The 22,668-nt window shown below is 55.8% G+C and overlaps 1 protein-coding gene across 9 annotated transcripts in view; it reads left to right on the forward strand.

Annotated features, from left to right (window-relative positions):
- SH3BP4 (SH3 domain binding protein 4) overlaps positions 1–22,668 on the forward strand; it is an 86,668-nt gene that overhangs the window by 27,330 nt on the left and 36,670 nt on the right. For 5 of the 9 annotated variants that reach the window (XM_045481807.1, XM_045481806.1, XM_045481810.1 and 2 more), the window contains one exon: positions 10,306–10,374. The exons of 2 other annotated variants lie outside the window; for them this stretch is intronic. The gene's annotated coding sequence lies outside the window, so the exon portion shown is untranslated. Of the gene's footprint in view, positions 1–10,305; positions 10,375–20,569; positions 20,840–22,244; positions 22,494–22,668 lie in introns of those variants that run through there. 2 more of the 9 variants (XM_045481811.1, XM_045481812.1) reach the window with 2 other exon arrangements.

Consider the following 22,668-nt stretch of genomic DNA (forward strand, 5'->3'; position numbering starts at 1 on the left):
CTGCTTACGGAGACGGCTGCTGGCTCCTCCAGGGGCTCCCGGAGTGTCCACCACATGCCAGCTGTGTTCCAGGGCGTTCCAGCTGAACAGGATGAAGTCCCTGCCTTCGCGGAGCATTTTCCTCCGGTGGAAGAGAAAGGAAATAAACAAAACAACAGCACAGAATGTCTAGAGTGATCCGCGAAGCCAGCCGAGGGGGCCGGGCGGGGGGGGTGGAAGCGTGCTGGTTTGGATGGGTATGTGGGAGCCTGAACGACGGCCCCCCGAGATAGTCCCATCGTCATCCTAGGACCTGTGAGGGGTGCTTTATATGGTAAGAAAGGACTTGGCAGACGTGATTAATGGAGAGAGACATCGCCCTGGATTCTCCTAAATATAATGTAGTGACAAGTGTCATTTTAAGAGACAGGCAAAGGGGATCTGACCTTAGAGAAGGCCTCGTGATGACCGAGACCAAGATCGGGGTGGTGGGCTTTGAGGATGGAGGAGGGGCCACAAGCCAGGAACGCAGGTGGCCCCTAGAAGCCAAAAAAGGCCAGGAGACAGATTCTCTCCTTAGAGCCTCCAGAAGGAACGGAACCTGCCATTGCCCTGACTTTAGGACTGGTTTCAGATTTCTGGTTTCCAGACTGAAAGCGAATGAGGTGGTGTTTTAGGCCACCAAGTTCTTGGGGGGTCGAGGAAGCGACATTTGAGCAGAGCCCTGAATGCGGCTGACTGAAAGTCACAGCTCATGGCGCTTCCAGAAGGCTGGGGTGGGCGTCCCTGCTGGTGTGGGCTGGGGCTGCGGGGCCTGAACCGGGATCCAGGCCCAACTTAGCGTCAGGAACTCCTTGGGAGCCATGAGCTCTGATGGCCTTGGCCTCCAGCCTGCACGTGAGCCACAGCGGATTTATTTTAATGTGAAAGGTCAGCTGGAGTATGAGGACCCTTTGCGTTTCCCCAGTTTAGCTGAATATAAATGTATGTTATTAGTGGGATGGTGGTGGGAAGGGAAGGTTTCTGTTTCACATTTGCCTTGTGTTCTGGTTTGGGACCCCCGAGTGCAGAGCCTGAGGTAAGGACTTGGGGACCGGTAGCGGGGAGCCAGGAGTGTGAGTTGAGAGCAGGGATAAGCAAGTGCAAAGGTGAGTGAGTTTCTGAGCCCATGGTCACCGTGATGCTGGGGCTCCTTCATGCTGGGGACAGTCCTAGGAACCATGTGACTATGCCATAGAACTGTTCCTTGGAGGACAGGAGGCTGGGGCACTGACCCAGGGCCGCCCCAAGGAACGTGTCCCTCCAGGCTGAGTGACGGCTGAGGCCTGGGGTGTTGTGATTGCACCTGCATTTGGAGGGCATCTTTTCAGCACAGCGAGGGGGCAACAGATCCAATACTGTGTGGCCTTCGTGTAGTCTAGACTTGGTGTCGGTTCCCTGGGGACATGAGAAAGGCTGATAGTTCGGCTCCCTCCAGCAAGAGCCGAGACAGCCCGCAAGGTCTGGCTTAATGACTGTAGGCCATCAGTGTGACAGGAGGTGTTCCAAGGATCATCAGAGAACGTTCAGATGGGTGTGGGAATGAGGCACACGGGGATCACGGGCCGCGCACCTGCAGAAGGACTTCTGTGCCGTGTGCCTGGCGTCCTCCCTTGAGACCTGCTGGGTGGCGCCTTCTCTGTGGCCCAGCAGCCCCTTCCCCTCCTCGTTCTGTGCTCGGACGAGGACTTTGTCTCTCCGTGTCTTCCGTTTCCAGCCTCGAATTTCCCTGCCTGCTTTCTCTTCCTTCCAGCTCCAGGATGCAAAACCCCAGTTTCTTACTTACCGTGCTGTCCCGCTGTGCTTCACGAGGAGCAGAGGCCCAGTGGGGATCTTTGAGACGACAGAGTGGCCAGTTGACCCTCGAAGCTCGTGTCCCCCAAACCCGAATGAGCAGCAGCCCCCGAAGCTCGAGCCGCGTTTATAGTGGTGTTAACCTCTCGTGTTTAATCGGTGGTTGCTGATCAGGAAGGCAAGCGGAAGCAGGTGTCCAGAGCAGTCCCTGGGCGGAGACACCGATCATACGGGTGCAGGTGGCTTTGTTGGGAAGTGCGAGATGGCAGTGAGAACCCACCTTTCACGCCCCCGATAACCACCTGGACTGCTGCGTTCTGACCAGGACCCGGTTCCACACGTTCACCCTGTAGCTGGGAGCTGGGGGGACCAAGAGGGAGCTGATGTTCCATACAGCTATGCCCTTTGCCAGCCTTGCCGGTGGGCAGAGGGGCACGGTGGTCACCCAGCCCCGTGCCCCCAAGGGAGACCTTTCCCCGGGCGCACACCGCTCCGGTGGCTTTTCCAAGTTTGCAAGGTTTTCTTAACTCTTTCTTTTTTTCTTGTTTGAAGGTTGCGTTTTTTTTTTTTTTTTTTTTTAAAGTTTAATAAGTAGGATATTCCCCGAGGATGGGGACTGCTTTGCATTTCGGGATAACAATGTGCTTATCTCAACAAGGAGATCTAGAAACTGCAGATTCATTTCGGGTAAATATTTAAAACTACACTGGGGCGCCTGGGTGGCGCAGTCGGTTAAGCGTCCGACTTCAGCCAGGTCACGATCTCGCGGTCCGTGAGTTCGAGCCCCGCATCAGGCTCTGGGCTGATGGCTCAGAGCCTGGAGCCTGTTTCCGATTCTGTGTCTCCCTCTCTCTCTGCTCCTCCCCCGTTCATGCTCTGTCTCTCTCTGTCCCAAAAATAAATAAAAATGTGAAAAAAAAAATTAAAAAAAAAACAAACAAAAAAAAAACTACAGAATGGTCTTCTTGTCACATTCGGGTCTCGGGCTTTAGAAAATGTTTATTCCAGTCAGTGATTCTGTCACTGACCCAGTTTCTATATATGCTTCGCGGGTATGGCTTGTTATCTGCGGAGGGGAGTGGTCTGTGATATGTAGTCAAATTTAACGAATTATGAATCATTTAATGCCCCTAGTGAGTATCGTGCCCTTTGCTCCCCCGCTCTGGCTGGGCTTTCTAAACTGTGGGTGTTTCCACGGTCCCCGCGGCGAGGCTGGCGGAGGCCCCCGGGGCCCCTTTACGAGGCTGATTAGCGGAGGGGGCTCTCGAGGGCCTTAGTCTGGGATGAGTCAGGCGTGGAAGGGAACTGGAATCGGCTGGAAAAGCCGACCCCGGAGGGCTCCAGCTGCATTGCTCCCTCTTGTCTCTTTCACTGTTGCTGAGGTGACAGGTTGCCAGGGTGAAGGTTGGACCCCAGGAGGGAGAATCCGAGAGGTCAGGCGGCTGGCGGCCCTGGGCTCTCCCTGCCCTTGGGGAGGGGCGAGCAAACACGGAGGGCGCCCCGGGGGAGGAAGTAGCCGCGGGGTTCTGGAACAAAGCCCGAGTCAGGTGATTCCCCGCGCTGCCCACCGCTGAGGCAGAGGGGTGAGACTTCCCACGGTCACCGCATCCGGACAGAGCCAGGACCCGAGTCCCTGTCCTGTATCTGACAGCGCCCAGGCGTTCAGCACGCCAGACTTCGACTTGCGCCCTCGCCCAGGACTCACTCCTGAACTCCCTTCGCCTTGTTCAAGCGACCCATTTGACTTCCTCCTGCTTGAAAAGCCCTGAGAGGTGTTTTTAATCTTCTCCCTGCCTTGGAGACATCAGTCTTACTGCAGCCTGCTCTGTCCTCCTCTGTTGGCTTTGCATTTGACCTTTCTTCTGTGGCTCGGTCACGGGTGCTGGCCTGGCACCGAGCCTCGTGACCCCTGCTCTCCGCCACCGGACCTCGGCTCGGCCATCTAAAGCGTCCAGTCTTCGTTCTCCCATCTCGGAAATGGGCACAACAGTTCCTGCCTTTGCCCACCTCACGGTGTCATTGTGGGAAACAGCCAAGAGGCTGAGTGGGAAGGTATGTGTGCAGCCATCATGCGTTGTTCCAGTGGTTCTCGAAGTCTGTTCCAGGCACCCGTCGCGTCACCATCACCTGGTGGAGCCCAGCGGTCTGTTGTGGTGAGGCCTCCAGCGAGTCTGACCCGGGCTAGGAGGAGAACCGTCGCCTGATGCAAATGTTAAACGTTAGGTTCTCACCCGTCTATTTATTCCCCAGGCGTTTTGTGGGGTCTCTGCTCTTTAGTCGGCACCAAATATCTGGTCTTGCGCGTTCCAAAGAGGAAAAAGAAAAGCTTAATCGGATAGACTCTAGCATGGCACGGAGAGCCCTGTTTTACCCTTGAGGAAACCGAGGTGCAGACTCAAGTTAGACCGTTTACCCGAGGCCGTCGAGCTGGTGAAGGGCCGAGCTGCCCCGTGGGCCCACGGACGTCCTGCATCCACGCGACTGCCTTCCGCCACCCGGGCCGCTCCCAGACGCCACTCCCTCCCTGACTGGAGCTCGTCTCCCTCCCACTTATTCGGGGCAAAAGTTACGGGGGCCAGACTCAAAAGCCCCAGATGCTGCCCTGGGGAAGCTGTCTCCTTCATTGTCACTTGGCCAGACGCTGGCCACGGGAAGCCCAGGATCACAAGCGGGTCAGATCGCCCGCGTCCTTACGTAACCACCCAGCAAGGTGGAAAAATTAGTCAAAGCCTGGAAGAACAACTTTCCTTTTTTTGTTTTTCTTTCTTTCTTTCTTTTTTTCAATGCGAAAGCCCAGGCCCACGCATCTTCTGTTGGGTGAAGGTCTTCTCCGAGCGAGTCTGAGAGCAGGGTCTGTTACGAACCACAGCAAACCCCCCTGTTTTCCGGCTTCAAGTCACATAACAGCACAAAGACGCCAGGGAAGCAGTCTGGGTCCAGTCGTCTTATTTTTTCCTCAGGTGTTCAGTGCCGTCTCATTTGGCCACCTGCTCTTAAGCGATTCACCTTCATGGAGCCTTTGCGGAATATTCCAGCTGATTTTCGTGGAAGCTGCCCTTGTGCACACTTGGCCATTTGTTTCATGTGATCGTTAAATACAGAAAGATTTCCGTAACAGGCCCCCCACCCCCCACCAGCTGCAACCAGAGGGGACAGAAACCCAGAGGACGAGAGGCAGCGTCTGGCCACAGGAGTGCGAATCCACATGTCTGAGACAGAGAGGGGACAGAGAGTGCCTCTGTCACACACACAAACAGAAGCCTCCCCCTGGGGAGGAGGGACAGCCAGAAACGCCGGCCATCGCACACAGTGACCAACACGGACTTGTTCCCGCGTCAGGTGCCCCGGAGGAACCCACAAGTCGTGGAGAGTGAGCGGATGGACCCGTAAAGAAACCACCGTGGGTGGCTGGCGGTCTGTCTCAATAAACCCCTGTCCCCTTGTGCTTAATTTTGTTTTTTTTTTAATTTAATTTTTTTGTGTTTATTTATTTTTGAGAGCGAGAGACCCAGAGCATGAGTGGAGGGAGAAAGAGAGAGGGAGACACGGAATCCAAAGCGGGCTCCAGGCTCCGAGCCGTCGGCACAGAGCCCGACGCGGGGCCCGAACCCACGAACCACGAGATCATGACCCGAGCCGAAGTCGGACGTTCCGCCGACTGAGCCCCCCAGGCTCCCCATTTGTGCTTAACTTTCAATACAGGTTTAATACAGGAGAGAGGAAAGGCTATTGCTTCTCGCATACCCTGTAAGACTTGAAATGTTGTGTAATTATGGGAAAGGTCCGTGAGCCGGGTCCCCATTCTGTGTGAGGAAAGTTCAGCACATATATCAGGTGAGATTTCAGACACTTTCACTTGGCTCTGTAACCCACCACCAGGCTAAATACGTTGTCCGTTAACAGCGTCGAGTTTCAATTTTGATAACATTAGATACAAAGGTCGTTGCCCGTTACCAAAGTGCCACGTTTTCAGTTTTATTAATTGGTTATCTTGGAGTGGAATGGTTTTCTTCCATGATGAAAAGCCTGGGGTGAAGTCCACGGTCAGGCCAGGAGATCCCGCTTTGTCTTGAGGGTCACTTGCATAAAAACTACTGGTGTTGCCCTTGGGGGTCGGGGTGGGGGGGGGTCACCGCTGCCCTTGGGAGGTCAGGGATGCCTCCATTACTGAGGTTAGAGGTAGGTCTAGATAACAATTTTGAATTGATGAAGTTTGCCTTTGGGGCCAGTTCTCTCTCTGTTTCTGGCCACAACCCCTATTGTTTTCTTTCCCTCCTTGTTGCCATATCTCCTCCTACCTACGATCTTGGCCAGCACGTCTGGCGTTTAGCCAGGCACCTGTGGATATATGCCCACTTCCCTTTGGCCTGAGCCAACCACGGCCTGGCCCTCTGCCCCATTGCGCAAGTAGGGCCGGGAGGGAAATGGGGTCGGCCGACTTTCCCCGTAGAAGGTCAGACAGTGACTGTTTCCGGCTTCGTGTCCCCTCTCCGGCCCGGCTGCTGAGTCCTGGACGTACAAAAGAACTAAGGACAGAACGTACACACACGGGTATGGCTATGTTCAATACAACTTGACTTATGGCCACTGCAACTTGCATTTCATAGAATGCTCACTCACGAAACATTCTTGTGTTTGTTCCCCCCAAACTACTTACGAATGTAAAAACATTCTTCGTTCGTGGGCCACGCGAAGACAGATGCAGCACCGGATTTGGCCCTTGGGCCAAAGTTTGCCGCTGATAGAGGACGGGAATTTATCTGGTTCTGCTTTCTCCTCTTGCTCTGCTACTGTGGTCCCTTTTCGGACAGCTGTGTGATGAGGGTGAGCCAGTTCCTGTCGTGGAGACACTCCAGAGTCCGGCAGGCTCGGGGTGCCAAGGTTCCTTCAGCACGTGGCTCCATACGTGTCCCTCGTGGTGGCTTGGAAACCTCAGCAAGTCTGTCATTCCCACAGCAGCCCCTGAGGTGGACGAGAGGGATCATGGGAATTTCTTTTCCCGTCTCGCAGAGACGGTGTTACGGATCCCTAGGGCTGCTGTAGCCAAGTACGCCGTGGGTGGCTTAAGCACCAGAAATGTACCGTCTCACGGGTCTGGAGGTTAGACGTCTAAGATCGAGCATCGACAGCACTGGTGCTTTCTGAGGGGGTGAGGGCGCGTCTGTTCCACGTTTTCCCCCTGCTTCTGGTGATTCGCTGGCCATCCTTGACGTTCCTTGGCTTGTGGACACATCCCCCGATCTCTGCCTCTACCTTCACATGGCGTTATCCGTGCGTGTGTGTGTGTGTGTGCATGTGTGTGCATGCATGCGCGCCTCCAGATCTCCCCCTCTGTAAAGTCAGATAGGATCAGGGCCCATCCTAAGGACCTCATTTTCCTTCCATTCCCTCCATAAAGACCCTATTTCCAAATAAGGTCACATTCTGAGGTCCTGGGGGTTAGGGCAAGACTCCAGCATAGGAACGTGCGGGGCAGGGGGGCACAATTCCCATGTTACAACAGAGGAAATGGGAGTCCTGGCTGAGCGTCTTGTTGGTGACCGTCCTGGGGTGAGAATGTAGGACCAAGCTGTCACCTCTGTGTTGGTGTGAATATAGTTTCCCATCTAAATGTCACAAGCCTCTTGGTATTCATGCACCCGGCCTTCCAGACCTTTTTCAAGTAGGGTAAACCGTCTGTACTTGTGTCTTCGGCCGAGACTGTAAGCTGCTAAAACAGCTACTGACAGGTGCCCAGGGACATTGGACTGTGGGCAAAGACACTTGTGTTTGGAAATGCCCCAGATCAACAGAATCTTGTATATCCTCCGCATTGCTTTTTGACAGCTCGGTGGTTCTTGGGGATTTCCCTTAATTTTGTCCAATGACAGCGTTGACGTTTCTTGAAATAAAACCAGGGAGTGAGGCATCTTCCCGACTTCAGGACTTGATGCCCACTTGACGAACATACATTAAGTCCTGTGGTTTCTTCTGGGGGGCCGTGGGGACTGGGGGGCCCACTCAGACATATGGCCACTCCCTGGGGAGAGCAGCGCTTCCCCGAAATACCACACCAGCTCTCCTCCAGGAAAGCTGGTCTCTGTGCAGAAACCTGGGGCTCTCGGAGGGGTAGAGCATGGAGCTAGGGAGTTGGAGAGGGGCCAGCAGGTCCTGTCCACTCAGTCCATCTCCCCTGGACCTCCCGGGCAGGACCATTCACAGCCAGACCCCCTCCCTTCCTGCACTCTCAACACCGAATTGCCAGAGGGTTCCGTGTGTGTGTGTGTGTGCACGCGCACCAAGTACCTGCCCAGCATCCAACACAGACAGCCCTGAGCCAGCTTGTTGGGCAACACGGGGTATTAGGTATAAGGTAGGAGCTGACCCAGTCACTCCCCACCCCCCCCCCCCCCCCCCCCCCCCCCCCCGCCGTCTGCCAGAGACTCGTGTGATGCAATACAACTCAGCTTCAGGGCCACGGGTCTGTAAACGAAAGTTCTCTCCCTAAACAATCCTCTGGAAGGAGCGAATGGAGAGCCCAGAGAGCTTGCAAGGTCCTAACCCCAAGTGCCGAGTGACTCAGCCCTTCATTCAGCAGTGAGTAAGCGTGTTGTGGTAATCTCTTCACGAAGAAAAATCCTGGCAACGTTTTCGAGTTAAGACGAGGTAGCAGCCTGCAGTTTCCCAGCAGACGTTTATTTTGTGCCTGGGAGATGGGCTCTGGGTAGCCCGGGGCGGGGTGAGCCGCAGCAGGGGTGAGGGAGGCCAAGGCAGGGACCACGTGGAGGTGCTCCTCCAGAACTCCGGCCTCGCCCACCTCCCAAGTACCCAGCCCGCACAGGGACCAGAGCTGGGGAACGAGGCCCCCCAGAGCTGGCACCCGGTCAGAACGAGGCTCGAGATTCCCAAGACCCCAGCCAAGATTTGAGGGGTTTGGGGAACAGGAAAGGAGGCACCCCGAGTTCTGGAGTAGGCTGGTATCATGACTTGGGAGGAGTGACTTTTCGCAATGGGAAACGCGGGCTATCTTGTCCTCACCATCGAACAAATTGGGATCAGAGAAGTCTGAAGACGCAGAAGCCCCCGTGAGCCCCCTTGTGTTAACATTGTCACCACCTCCTGTCCTTTCTCGGCGCCTTGAGCACATTATCCCTTTCTAACGTGATGAGGTCTCGGTTCTGTCTTGCCATCAGTCTTCCAGGGGCCGTGAGCACTTTGCTGAATATTCGGGGAGTCCCTTGAGTCTCCTTGAGTCTTGGTGAATATTCGGGGAGTTCCTTGGCCCCCGTGGGTAGCAAGGTGGACGCATCCCAAACCAACGTGCCGGGTGGACAGCGGCCTCTGGTTTCCTGTGCCTTGAACGTCCTGTCCCCACCCCCCGCCTTTTTCTGGCTCCTTTAGGATCTAAATCTTCTGTTGTGTTTGAATATATTTTCTCACATTGTTGCCTTTTTCAGCGCTCGTTGACTTTGATCGAGCTGTCTCCCTTGCCTCTGTGATTTCATTCATTGCTTGCGAGGTTTAGAAGTTCCGTCTACCTCGAGATTAACTGTGTACGTGCCACATTTTCTCTTTGCTTTGGGTTGGTTTCTTCCTCTGTCCCCACGCCCTTCTGTACATCTGGAAATTGTTTACGTTTGAAGCCCCCTGGGGGGGGGTGGGGGGGGGAGGGCAGACAACATACTCCCCGCCCCCGCCCCGTCTCAGCATCACAGGGAATGATTCCTAATGATGCCCCTTTTCGTCGCGTGTGAAATATTTACACGGAAGAGGGTCTGTTCCGGGGAAGGGGCAGGGGGCCAGGGGGCCTTGATTTAAGGAGGGCCTCCAGAATGAGATTTCAGCCTCACATTCCACGACGTGATGGGGCCGGGAGGCAGTGGCTGAGAGGGAGTCACGCATTGGTGACCTTCAGTCCCGCTGCTCTGTCCTGCCATCCCCGCTTCAGGAGTCCTTCGCGGCCGTGGGCTCTGTAGTGTCGCGTTAGTTAGGTGGGATTCGAACCACCTCCTCCTGAGCGGCCCGCCCTGCGTGGTGTGCGTGAGGAGGCAAACCCCACTGCCGGCAAGGCAACTGGACTGTGTCTCTGGGGTTCCGCTCCTGAGATTGTCGTGTGGAGCTAAGACTGCCGGTCTCTGCAGCAAATGTAAGAGCAGGTGAGGGAAGACACGGCACTGGGGACAAAAACAGCCAAGGAAAAAAAAAAAAGCCCTTGTCGCAGGCCGGGCTGCCCGGGAGGCCAACTCTGACACAGGTCTTTGTGCGGGAGGTTGACTGGGGGGATGCATGCTTGGGGTCCGCCCTGCCGGGGCAGGGCTTGCAGAGGGAAAGCGGGGCTGCAGTGGGTCTCAGGGACGCCTGGGGAGTAGGGTGGGGGCGGCTGCCCGGGGAGGGTCCCCAGCATCCCCACCTCGCCGTGCGAATGTGGCTCAGAGCACGGGGGACTCTAGACCTGGGAGGGGTTCCGGCCGACCGACGCCCTGAACCCTAGGCGCCCCCCCTTGTGTCTCGCAGCCCCCCCCTTCTCTGGAAGGAAGGCCGGTTCCCGGGACTTCTGCTCTGACGTCTGGAAGCCCGTGGCAGGTAAGCCACGCGGGCAGGGTGTTGGGGTGGGTGGCCGCCCCGGGCCTGCTTCGTGGAGACTGTGTGTGGTATCGTGGCCAACGTGCACAGACCCGGATGGGGAGATGGGCCCGTACACCTGCAGAGCAACTCCCGAGGGAGGAGTCACTTCTGGAAGCTTCCTGGCCGTTTATGGCACGGCACACATCTCCCTCGGGGCTCTCTTGTCTTCTTATCCTCCTCCGCTCTCAGGGTCCCCAACACGGGAAGGTCAGGTGGCACCGGTGACTTCCCTTCCTGGTGCCACCAGTGGAACATTCTCGCTCTACCCAGAAACCAGATGGGCAGCTTGCTCTGTGCCCTGACAGCCATGGGGCAGAGCCCAGGTTGGCTGTCCTTCTGTGTATGCACAAAGGAGTTATTCTTACAACGGGAGAGGTTATGAGCTCCCAAACAATGACCACCGGCAACGGGGTGCGGGTTGAGAGAGTGCCATGTGGCCGCGGTTACGGGTCGCCCACCCCGGAGCTCTGGGAGGGCGTTTGTCCCGGAAACGCGTTGGCAGGACGTCAGGAGGAAGCATTACCAGCCGTCACCAGGAGCAGGCGTGCCGCAGCAGCAAGAAAAAGAGAACGGTGTCCTCGTAGAACGTTCCCGGGTATTTTCTTGGCTTTTCCTTTTTTTTTTTTTAACTTTTATTATTGAAGGTGCAGTTGACATACAGTGTTACTTCGTGAGTTCCAGGCGCACCATGTCGTGACCGGATAAGTCCGGATGTAACTCCCTACTCCTCGGGGAAGTGGAGTCCGCATGGGATTCCACTCCAAAGTGGGATCCTAGCAGCTCGTGATTCTTACTCGCTTGGCCAGCCATGGGACAGTCACCTCGGTGGGGTCGTCTACACAGCGTGGTGCAGGCTTCCTGTGTTTAAAAACCACACACGTGTCCTCCCCTGGGTGAAAGGATCAGATAGAATTACATGGAGCCTCTGGGTAGGAGAGGGGAGCTCGTAAGGAATGGCTTAGAGGCTGCTGCCTTCCAGATCGTGTCTGAGTGATAAAAGCCCTTCCAAATAAAGCGGACAGCTGCTTGACTTATTCCAGGTTTTTCCTTAAGCCTTATGTATCCTCTGTTCAACTGGGGAGGGGGCTAGATGGCTGGATTCTGTTCCAACATTCTTATCCCCCCACCTTGTAGATCAGGTGTCCTTGTTCCCCAGTATCTGCAAGTGCTTTAGGAAGGAAAGAATGTTTGGGATGTCTGCAGGTTACGCCCTGGGGGCTTTTAATAGTGATGTAAGGAATTTAGGAGCCTTCTGACCCCAGGGTCAGTGCGCACCCCCCCGCCCCCAACACTGAGGTCTCAGGATTTAAAATACTTCTGTTCTTGCCTTATAAGTACAGCCCCTTGCCCTGGAGGCTGTGGTCTGTTTGGATTGCAGCAAAACCCAGTGAAAGGCATCCAAATTCCTAGCATTCTTCTGGCCTGGCATTCGCCAGAATGCCAGGGTTTCTGAAATCAACGAGCAAACATGAAGCTTGGGTCTTTTCTCTAGATAAACGTGATAGACACCAGTGGGTTGTACAACACGACTCCCTGTCCGACCCCCACGTGGTCTCATCTCCGGGGTTGGATGTGGGGTGCAGCTTGGCAAGTGCAGGCCACCCCCTCCTGAGTAAACAGCAGGAAGTTAGTGGGAGCCCCTGCCTGGGACCCCTCTCCTACCCCAGCAGCAACCTGAGTGGTATTCACGTGGCTTGCTTTTCCTGGCATTGAACCAGGCAAGGTTCCCCGGGCGGCAAGTTGCCTGTGAAGAGGAAGCAGGCTGGTGGGACAGCGCCTTCCTTCTAGACAGGAGCCAGAGTGGTGCCCCTTGTCTCTGTCTTGGCATAAAGGGCTCCCAGGAGCGTGGAGAGTTTGTTTTGGGGGCTGAAATTTAGGGGAGTGGATGTGTGTCCTACAGCATTTAAAGAGATCATCTGCTGGCTGTGGCCAAAAAAAAAAAGAGGGGGAGGTTCTTAACACATGTGGTCAGTGTTTGTGGCTTTCCCCCCACGGGAACATAAATGCAGTTTTTTCTTTGTGCATTTTAATACTCAAGATCTGATTTGTGGCAAGTTCGTCGTGCGGTGGGGCTTCCCAGGGTTTCAATGGGGATGTGCAGAGTTTTGCTGGTGCCCGATTCTGTGATTTGCCTGTAATCCCAGCAACTCCGAGTTAGAGTCTTAACCTGTTAGCCAGCGCCTTGTTACCACCGCCAGACATGGTTTGTTAAAGCACCTGCTTTAATGTCGGCTGCTCAAGATGATGGACCAAGGCAGAGAGCAGAAATGAGCCCTGACTCTGTTTCTCATCACTTTAAGACCAGTGCGAATGACCGTGTCGCCGTGTCTCCAGCAAGTACCAGAACTTGGCCCTACACCTCCTCGGGAAGTATGCCAGCCGAGGGCAGAGCTCCGTTCCTCCTCCGCAGGGGAGACCGAGGCTCGTTCCCACGGTTCTGCCAGTGCCTGGGAAGGCTTCCAGTCACCACCCTCCGCATGTTGTATCTGCTCAAGCCCCGCGACACTCTTGTTGTCCTGCCCATTTTACAGATCAGAGATGTGGCTCAAGGGAGTACCTCATTCAAGTTCAAGTTCAGAGAGTCATTAGGAAGTAGAGAATCCCAATCCTGGAGCCCACCTCGTGTGCCCTAAGGCACTCCTTCCTTGCCCGCCCCCCTTTACCTTGGTCCTGGGAGGGCGCATCATGGCTCACGTGGGCTAGGGTCTCCGGGTCCAGTGCTGGCCAGTGGAAACAAATTGCAAGCCACAAACGTGAGCCACAGAGCTAATTTTTAGAGTAAACAGCTGATCACAGGTTTCTTTTAGAACTGTAAATTTACCTGAAAGTCAAGGATACGATTCAGGAATGAGTTGATCTTAAAGGAAGCTACCTTTCAGCTACCTGGATTCCTCTTCTGGAGGAGGGCCGGCCCTGGCCAGGCGCCCTCTGTCTAGACCACGTCAGAATCACCTGCTAATTCTTTTCAGGGGCTACTTTTCAGACCGGGGATCTCCAGACCTTTCTGATTGTGTGGGGTTTGCGAGTGTTTTGTTTTGTTTTGTTTTGCAGTGAAATTCATGTAACATCCAATTCGCCATTTTACTTTATTTATTGGTTGATTATTTAAAAAAAATTTTTTTAATGTTTATTTATTTTTGAGAGAGAGTCAGAGCGCGATCAGCGGAGGGGCAGAGAGAGGGAGGCTCAGAGACACAGAATCCGAAGCAGGCTCCAGGCTCTGGCACAGAGCCCGACGCAGGGCTCGAACCCACAATCTATGAGACCACGACCTGAGCTGAAGTTGGATGCTTAACCAACTGAGCCACCCAGATGCCTCTATTTTTTTTTTTTTTTTTTTTTTTTAATTTTAGAGAGTGAGAATGCACACACACATGCACATGGCAGCAAGCAGGGGAGGGACAGAGAGAGAGAGAGAGAGAGGGAGGGAGAATTTTAAGCAGGCTCTACACTCAGCGCGAGCATGACGCGGGTCCCGATCCCACGGCCCTGGGATCGTGACCTGAGCCGCCCAGGTGCCCCTCAGTTAACCGTTTTAAAGTGTACCATTTCCTGGCATCTAGTGCCTTCCCCGTGTTGTGTAGCCACCGCCTCTCTCTGGTTTGCAACGTTTTCATCACCCTGGGAGAAGAGCCTGCACCCGATAAGCAGTTACTCCCATCGTCCCCCTGCCCCCCCGGCCCCACCCCCTGGCTACCACTAAGCGGTTATTTTTTGCGGTTTGGGTCTGGCCCCGGTGTGTACGGTCTTGAGACAGAGCAGGCTAAGTCCCGCATTGTCCACGGGGTGACTCCCAGGCCTGCTTGGACTGCCCCTGGCCAGATGACCTAGAGGCACCCGTTCTGCACCTGCCGAGGTCTGCGGGGACACCTCCTGGAGCAGGGGCTCACCTCACAGGGTCAGAGGGGGTGACCCAGGAGCAGGCAGAGGGCAGCCCCTCAGCCATGCGTCCGACCTGAGACAGCGCTCAGTCTCTTTCAAAACCGCTGCGTGAAAATGCCTCACATCGGTGCCGCCTCATTAAGTCAAGGGTGCAGTTGAATCTGAGTGAGGTCGCGGGCCAGCAAAGTACAATCTGGGGAATGTGGACAGATGAGAAACCCGAGCCACTCCCGGTGAGGGGTTACACTCAGAATGGCACCTGCCTTCTTAAAAGCCTCCTGTTAGTTGTGTTCACCCTCCTACCCGGCCTGCCTGAGGACAGATGAGAAATTTTTAACATACTTGAGGGTTTGGAGATAAAAGGTGTGAGTGAAGGAAGAGTCCACCATTGTTTATTTCAAGAGCCTCCCAATCTCTGGCTAAACCCCCGCTCAGGCGACAAAGAACCGATCTAATCAGAAACTCCCACATTTTCCTATCTCTCTGGCTTGAGTTTACCCCTTTGTTAGTTCATTGTTTAAAGCTGACGGGGCGGCTGCACTTGGGAAGGGCAGAGTGAGTGTATTTTATTCTCTGGTCAGAAAGCGTCCACGCAAAGAGCTTAGCCCTTTCATCTGTCCTGAGTATAGACGAGTTTCAGTTACGAGCCCGTGAGCATTTTGCCGACGTTAATTTCCTTGGCCTTCGCTTTACTTGTCTGTAAAAATAGAGCCAGTGTCTAGAAAGTTCCTTTGGATCAAATCCAATTAAATATGCACTCCAACTTGCTCAAGAGTGGGGCGCCTGGGTGGCTCAGCAGGTTGAGCAGCTGACTTCGGCTCAGGTCACGAGCTCACGGTGCGTGGGTTCGAGCCCCGTGTCGGGCTCTGTGCTGACAGCTCGAAGCCTGGAGCCCGCTTCAGATTCTGGGTCTCCCTCTCTGTCTCTGTGCCTCTCCCACTTGTGCTCTGTCCCTTTCTCTCTCTCTCTCTCTGAAAAATAAATAAACATTAAAAAATTTTTTTTTAAATAAAAACTTGCTCAAGAGGAAGAAAAAGGATTATTAGAAGGATCGAGACCAAGCATAGAGGGTTACGGAGGACCCGAGAATCAGGATTTGAGAAATGAAGCTGCTTTCCAAGAATTGGATGCCCACCCCGCCCCCCTTCTCCTCACCCCTTCATGCTTCTGCCCTGTCACCTGGCCTCTGCTGCTCACCCAGCGTGCACCTGGCCCAGGAATGGCCTCCCGCCAATGCACCGCAGTCCTCAGTGGGACCTGCCCCTGGGCCATATTGGCTTCCGGCACTCGGGAGTCGCTTGGGTCAGCTCAACCTTTTGGGCCAGTCCTCGCTGAGTCGTTGGGTCAGCAGGCAGGTCGTGGACTGGCTCTCCGGTAGGGGGTGTCCCTCGCGGATCCATCAGGGGGATGGGCGCGGGGCCACGGGCGTGTCCCTGGGCCAGGCAGTGACGGCTGATGGTCCTCCCGGGCAGGTGAGGAGGAGATCTGCATTCACCCTCACCTGGACTTACATGCAGTTTCCTTTCCCTCCTTCCCTGTCGCCTCCCCCTTCCCTCCGCTTCCTTCCTTCGGGACCTGGCACCACCCCATCATTTTGGACTAGCCCTTTAGCCCCTCTGGGCCTTCCTTTTCTCGCGTCTTTATTGAGGGACCGAGCATCCGCCATGTGGCTCCTCCGAACATGCAGTTAATGTGGTCAAGGGGGCGGCCCTCCCCTGACATTTCGGTCCACGCTGCCCATCAGGCACGTCGCCCTCCCCACCTCGGGCTGTCCCGAGGGTCCCAAAGGTCAGAAGAGGGATTAACATGCCCCACTGGCCAGAGTGAATGACTTGGGGCCCCTCTTTCCAAGAAGCGAGCAGCTGGCCTGCGGGACGGCTGGGCAGAGGGGCCAGCCTGGACCTTCCTGGCACACTCTGGCGGTGTTTTGTAGGCTGTCGTCGGGCAGACAGACGCATGTCCTGGAGCTCTACCTGTGATGCTCCCGGGACCTGCTTTCCCGCTCTGTCGAGAGTAGGAAGGGACTTAAAAGGCCCTGGGGCCAAGCCTTGCATTTGACAGGAGAGGAAACAGAAACTTAAAAAAAAGCCGGCGTCTGTCCAAGCTCAGCGTTTTCCCAAGGTCACGGTGTCTTCCCTTGACCACCTGGCCGTCTGCTATCCCAACAGGTCAGGGGTCCGCCCGGGTGAGGGTCTGTCGTGTTCTACACTGTGTGGTGTGCCTGTCACCTTGGCTCCTTGTGAACACGGACCCCCGTCCCCCATGCCCCCCGTCCACCCCCCAGGCCTCCCTGGACTCTGTGCTCAGTAAACACAACTTGATCCTTGTTCCTGTCCTTTTCTGGAAATCCTGTTTACACTCTGTTCCCTGTAGGAGCTGGAATGTGCAGCCTCCTTCAGTTGTCCTTGAAATTAAGTGTCACCGAGGGATGCTTTAGGTTGGCCTAGGCTGGCCTCTGACAGTGTCCACCACCCTCTGGGTTGCTCCTTGTTCTCTCGAACATCATGTTTATCAGAAGAGAGCAGATGTGTTTCACCTGGGGCCCACGGCCTCCAAGCGTGGTCCTTCTAGAGAGTCTGTGGCAGAACTTTACAGGGACAGGTGGTTTTCTGAAGAGAAAGCCTGTAAGCCCTTACCGGGTTTCTCAAAGGATTTGCACCCTCAAAAAGGCAACAGTTCTGGACTTGGAAGGAAGCCCACGACAGGCTTGGAGATCAGATAAATTGGAGATAAATTAAGCGGGGGTCGGGTCCCACCGAGGCACCCAATCTCTCTCCTTGGCTGGAGTACTGAGCGGAAACCAATGTGGAACTGGACAGAAACCGGTTAAATCTCTTCTTTCCTTACCTTCCCTTTGTTTCTTTTGCTTTTTGTTCAATGCAGATATTATTTGCTCAGTTACAGAATGGGGAAGACTTGGCTTATGAAAATGCTTTGGATTTTCAAAAAAACAACACACAAAGAGCAAAGGCGCCGTGCAGGTGGCTAACGGAAACCCAGCGTCCAGATCAAGGGGGGGCATCCACATTACCAGCAGGCCATCCGTGGGTCCTCCCGAATTGTTTAGGTTCCACGGCGTTGAGGTCTTGAAGCGGCGTTAGAAGAGGAATTAATGAATTGTGGCTTTCAAAGGAGGCTGTTTCTTTTTAATGAATGGTACAGGAAGTCCTGGGGCCAAAGTCAGATCGGGCAAAGAGGAAGCTTCAGGGAGAGAAATGTTACTTGTATAGTGTTTGAAGATCTCTTCTGTAGCTTTGTTTCGTATTTAAATTTCACGCAGCACTTTACAGTTTGCAAAGCTGTCTTAGATTTGTTCTAGATCTCCGCAGGGAGAGGTAGAGCGAGCCACATATTAACTACTAGCCTCGTCATACAGATGAGGGAGATTTGTGCCTCTGGAAACTGAACGGGGATTAAAGTGAGGTCAGACAGAACCTTCCAACCTCAGCACCATCACCCAGGGTCCCCATAATGAGATCTGGGGTCCCGTGGTGGAAGGCTAAAAGCAGGGTTCTGGAATTGTCCATCTGGAGAAGTCGCCCGACTCTAGCGGAGTCCAGGGGCTCCTGGATGGGCCTGCCGGGAACAGTGCTCACCAGATTCCTATCTGGCTTGGATTTCTTGATTTCAGAGGGATTTAATGAGAACCAGGCCCCCATCTGCCAGGGCGTGAAGATTGATCAGGGGGCAGAGTTGCATATAAGTCACCAGAAAATAGTTTGCCCACCTTGGGATGCCAAGTTTCTGTGGAAATTTCTTCAGGGCACCACACGGGAGTGGGCGTCTGAGTGAATCTGAATGAGTGCGTGAGGCCCGTCGAGGGGCCCTGTGGACGGGGGGTGGCCGGGAGGCAGAAGGCAGCACCCCCACTTTGCAGTCCTCCGGCGAGGCTGGACCAGCATGACCCAGAGAGTCTCTGCTGGCCCCAGAGTCCAGACTCAGGGGGGGACTTCCATCCTACAGACCCAGGCCACGGAGGCCAGGCTCCTGGTTCATGGATTTGGTGTGAGGGGAGCAGACGCTTTGGTGAGCGCATCCTGGCTCGGGGGGGGGGGGGGGGGGGGTGCAGCCGCTGTGTGTTGCTTTACCGGTTGGGAGAAGAAGTGTGCAACCGGTTGGTTGACCAGTGTGGTTCTGCAGGGCTGCGGTCCAGACCCTGGAGAGAACCTGTCTGGGTGACTAACAGCTGTGTGGCCCCAGTGACTGACCCGCCGTTGTGCCTTAATTTGCTCATCTGTAAAATGGGAATGAGGAGCTGCAGTTAGCGAGCGTGGTGCCTTCACGACTGCGCTCCCACCTCGTACAGAAGCGCATCTGTGGATAGAGCTGGTCCCGCAGGGACGGTGACAGGGGCTGGAGGCTGGGGGACGTTGCGTGTCCGCGTCCGAGTGGCTCCAGGGCCCAGCCCTGGCCTCCCTCAGCTGGACCATGGGCACCCCCGTGTGTTCCCGCTTTTGCTTGGTGAGCCGGAGTAGGGTCTTGAGAGCCCCAAAAAACACCCGAGCTGGCCCCACACCTGTCTCTGTTCGGGGTGTGCGGCCGCAGCGGGACCCCCGTGCTCCCGGGTTCTCTGTCAGCACCTCTGGCCACTACTGCCTCCATCCCGCCTGTTCGCGGCTTCTTCCTGCGCCTGCTTTCCCCCCCGAGTTTTCCTTTCCTTTCTCCTGACTGCACGTAAGTTCCTTTTGTCCTGTCGTGGTTTCTTCCTGGTTGTAACTGACAGAAGCCTCTGTGTGTACACGCTTCTCAGCGAAGGCGTCTTTTCGGACCGTTGGCCCAGCACAGACACAACATTTTAGCCCCTTAATGGGTTCCTGACGGGCACATTTTGAAAGCGTCCCAATTGAGCGATATTCGGCATAGTCACGAAGTGGTGCAACCACCACCTCTGTCTAGTTCCAAAACATTTTACCCAGAAAGACACCTGTGAGCAGCCACTCGACCTCCCTCCGTGGCCCCAGCGCTGGAAACCGCAAACCTGCTCTCCGTCTCTGTGGATATGTGCCTGCCTGGAGCCCCACGATGTGTGACTTTTTGTGACCATCTTCTTCCCTTTGCCAGAGTGTTCTCGGGGGTCATCCGTGTTGGGGCATGTGTCAGGATTTCCTCTCTTTTGTGGAGAGTAACGTCCATTGTGTGGCTGGACCGTGTCTTGTCGGCTTCTTCCGTCCGTGGACACTTGGGCTGTTTCTTCCTCTTGGTGATTGCATGTAACGCTGAGGCTCGTTTCGATTTTGATGGTCTAACTAAATTCTACGGGCTCTCTTCTCTGCTCCCAGCTCTTGGAGAGAGACCGCTCGCTTTGGGCTCCAGCTCCCCCAGCCTGCCCCCGTGCCAGTCCCAAGAACCAGGGCTTGACTTAATTGCCTCTTTATGAAAGTCCCTTCGAAGGATGCTGATCTGAGCACACCGTCCCCTTCCTGTCAGGACTCTCGAGTGACAGCTCAGCCTGTTCCCACCCAGTGAAACGCCAGGGCAGGGCCCGGGAACCTGCCCTTCTCAGACCCCGACTGACCTGGTTGGTCGCTGCCTGTCTCCCCCGGTCGGAGGGCCCATCAGACGAGAAGCAGAGGCAGGGGCGCCCCCTGGTTCGATCGGGTGAGGAAGCGACTCCATCTCAGCGTCGTGAATTCGAGCCCCACATTGGGTGTAGAGATGACTTAAATAAATAAAAGTTTTTAAAAGGTTTAAAAAATAAGAAGAGGCAGATGTTTACTGAGCCTTTCCCGACAACCGGATGTTAAGCGACCGCCCTGGGCGTCCCGAGGTCGTGTCCCCGCGCCCCTGACGGTGGGGGTGCCCCTGCAGCTGTCCAGCTCTGGCCCCCTGGCTCCAGCTACTAACTAATCCTGTCCTGGGCTGGCTGTGGTGGAGGACGCCCGAGGATGCTGCCCTCTCCCTACCGGGGCGTAGGCTGGGCACCGACCCTTCCCGCCCACAGAGCAGGTGCAGACGGGAAGCTGGACAGCAGGTGGGCGGTGGGGCCTTGGACTTCGCCTCCTTTGTCTCTTCCTGCTTCGAGCCAACCCCAACCAGGCTTTTCCCTCCTCCTCCTTTCTGTCTCCCTTCCTTCCCCTCCCTTCCTTTCCCCTCCCCTCCCCTCCCATCCCCTCCCGCCCCCTCCCTTTGGAGATGGGTGCGGCCGAGGAAATCTCTGAAGGGCTACTTGCTGCTTTGGGCGGTATCCTACCTAATATTCCTGGGTCTTAGTAAAGAATAGATCAGTCAGAAATCCGCGGGATAGCACTGCTATGGGAAACAGAGCATATTCCCTTTTATTTCTAATGCATCTTTAAGGGTGATACAAAAACTTTCCAGAAAGGAGCCGGTGGGGCGGAGGCAGCCGGTCCTCTAGGATTCTCAGCACCGGCGGTCCCCGCACGCCGAGCTCACCTCACTTGCCCCCTGGGGCCACCAGCCGGGGAGATTCCTGCTCCACCAGCGTCCAGACCACTGAGAGGAGTGCTGCCACAGGCCTCCAGGGCCACCCCTCCGTCCTGTGGCTGTACCCGGGGACCCAGAGGAGGGCAGAGACCAGGAGGTAATAGGGGAGGGCTTGTGTAGCATCACGGTGAAGGTGAAGGTTGGGGGCATCACACAGCACCTGTGTGTCCTGGGGCGCGTTGCTTCTCCAGATCTGTTTCATCATCTCTACTAATCGAACCTGCCTTGGAGACGTTTATTGGAAGCCAGCCTCGCCCACCCGTTCGTCATCTGTGCTGTCTTGGGCCTTCGGAGGCGGAGCTGAGGGGTCACAGTAGAGGCCCACAGAGCCTGCGAAACTCCCCGCCTGGCCCTTCGTGGCAGTGCTGTCCCGGGGACATTGGGCAGTGTCTGGGGACATGACCGGTGGCCGCAGCTGGGGCTGGGAGTGCTACTGGCATCCAGTGGGTAGAGGCTGGGATGCTGCCCGCCTCTCCACGATGCTGTTCCGCAGCCCCACGGCAAGAAACGACCAGGCCCCAGATGGCAGTCGCCCCGGGGTCGAGAAATCCTGTTTTCCAGAAGCGGTTTTCTGTGCTAACTGGTTGGGGAAGGGGGCGTCTAGGACGGGTGATTCTGAGTGGTGCCCTTTGCCGGGATAGGGATGCAGGGGTGCGGGGGGGAGGCGAGGCCAGCGTGTCGCCGTCCTGAGTGGGTGTGGGAGGCAGATGGCTGCCATAGAGACGTGAGCTTGGGGATCAGCAGAGACGAGGCGGCCCCGTTGCTCGGGGCGGCCTGGCTGTGGCGAGGCTCACCCCAGCCTCGGGGGGGAGGGCAGGCAGGTCTGCTGGAGGTCCTGGAGCCCCTCGCCCTGACGCTTGGGAGCGGGGAGACCTTGGACCAGTTCTGTCACTTCTCCGAATCTCAGTTTCTCGACTGTACGGTGGAGGCAGTGATCGTCTGTCTCGGGAACAGGTGCGCGGAAGGCGCCTACGACAGAGCCTGCCAGTCACTCAGTGTCCCACAGGCGCTGTCCGTGCTCGCGTCCACAAACCGCGTGGCTCAAAACCACGGGAACGAGTTCCCACAGCCAGGAGGCTGCAGGTGTGAAATCCGGAGACCTGCAGGACCACGTTTCTTCTGGAAGAGCCCACCCTTGCCTCTTCCCGGCGTCTGGGAAGTCTCGACGGGGGACCCGCCGTCTTGATGGTCTTCGGCGGGTGGCCGCATCTCTCGGATCTCTGTCTCCACGTGGCCTTCGTCCCTCTGTGTCTGTCTGGGTGTCTCTGTCCCGATCTTCCTCCTCTCGGAGGGACACCTGTGATTGGGTTTAGGGCCCACCCTAATCCAGTCTAACTTTACTTCAACCTGATCGCATCTGCGCGCACCCTGTTTCCAAATACCAAGTTCACAGACGCCGGGGGTCAGGATCTAATGGATCTTTCGCGGCAGGGTCGGGGGAGGGGGTGCATTTAGCTGACAGCGGTGGGTGTGGTTGTCTGGATTGCCTGTGTTATGGTTTCTGTTGGAGTTCTGTGCCTTCGGCCTTTCTGCGGGCCGGCTCAGCAGGAACAGGCTTACTTCTCTCTGTTCTTGTAGCAGCTGACGTGGCGTGTGGCCGATGCATCTCTGTAGTTGACTGAAATTAAGGAAGACCCCCCCCTTCTGACGACCCTCGTCGTTTTCAGAACAGCAGCCTGTGCTAGACGGGCCGCAGGAAGGCCGCGAACCTAGGAAGTCTGGCTTTGGAGAGGCAGCCACATCCCTAAACGGTGAGGTTGGGACAACCCGCGGGCCGTTCACTGGCTCAGGTCTTTGCTGAGCGGCTGTCACTCTGTGCGGGGCGCTATGGGGCTGCCTGCTGGAGGACACCGTCCTCGCCGACCCGGAGTTTGCAGCCCAGTGGAGAGGCGCTCATTTAAAATCAGTCGTGGTCAAGTGATTAGG

Source organism: Leopardus geoffroyi, chromosome C1 (assembly GCF_018350155.1).
Source record: "Leopardus geoffroyi isolate Oge1 chromosome C1, O.geoffroyi_Oge1_pat1.0, whole genome shotgun sequence".
NCBI lineage: Eukaryota > Metazoa > Chordata > Mammalia > Carnivora > Felidae > Leopardus > Leopardus geoffroyi.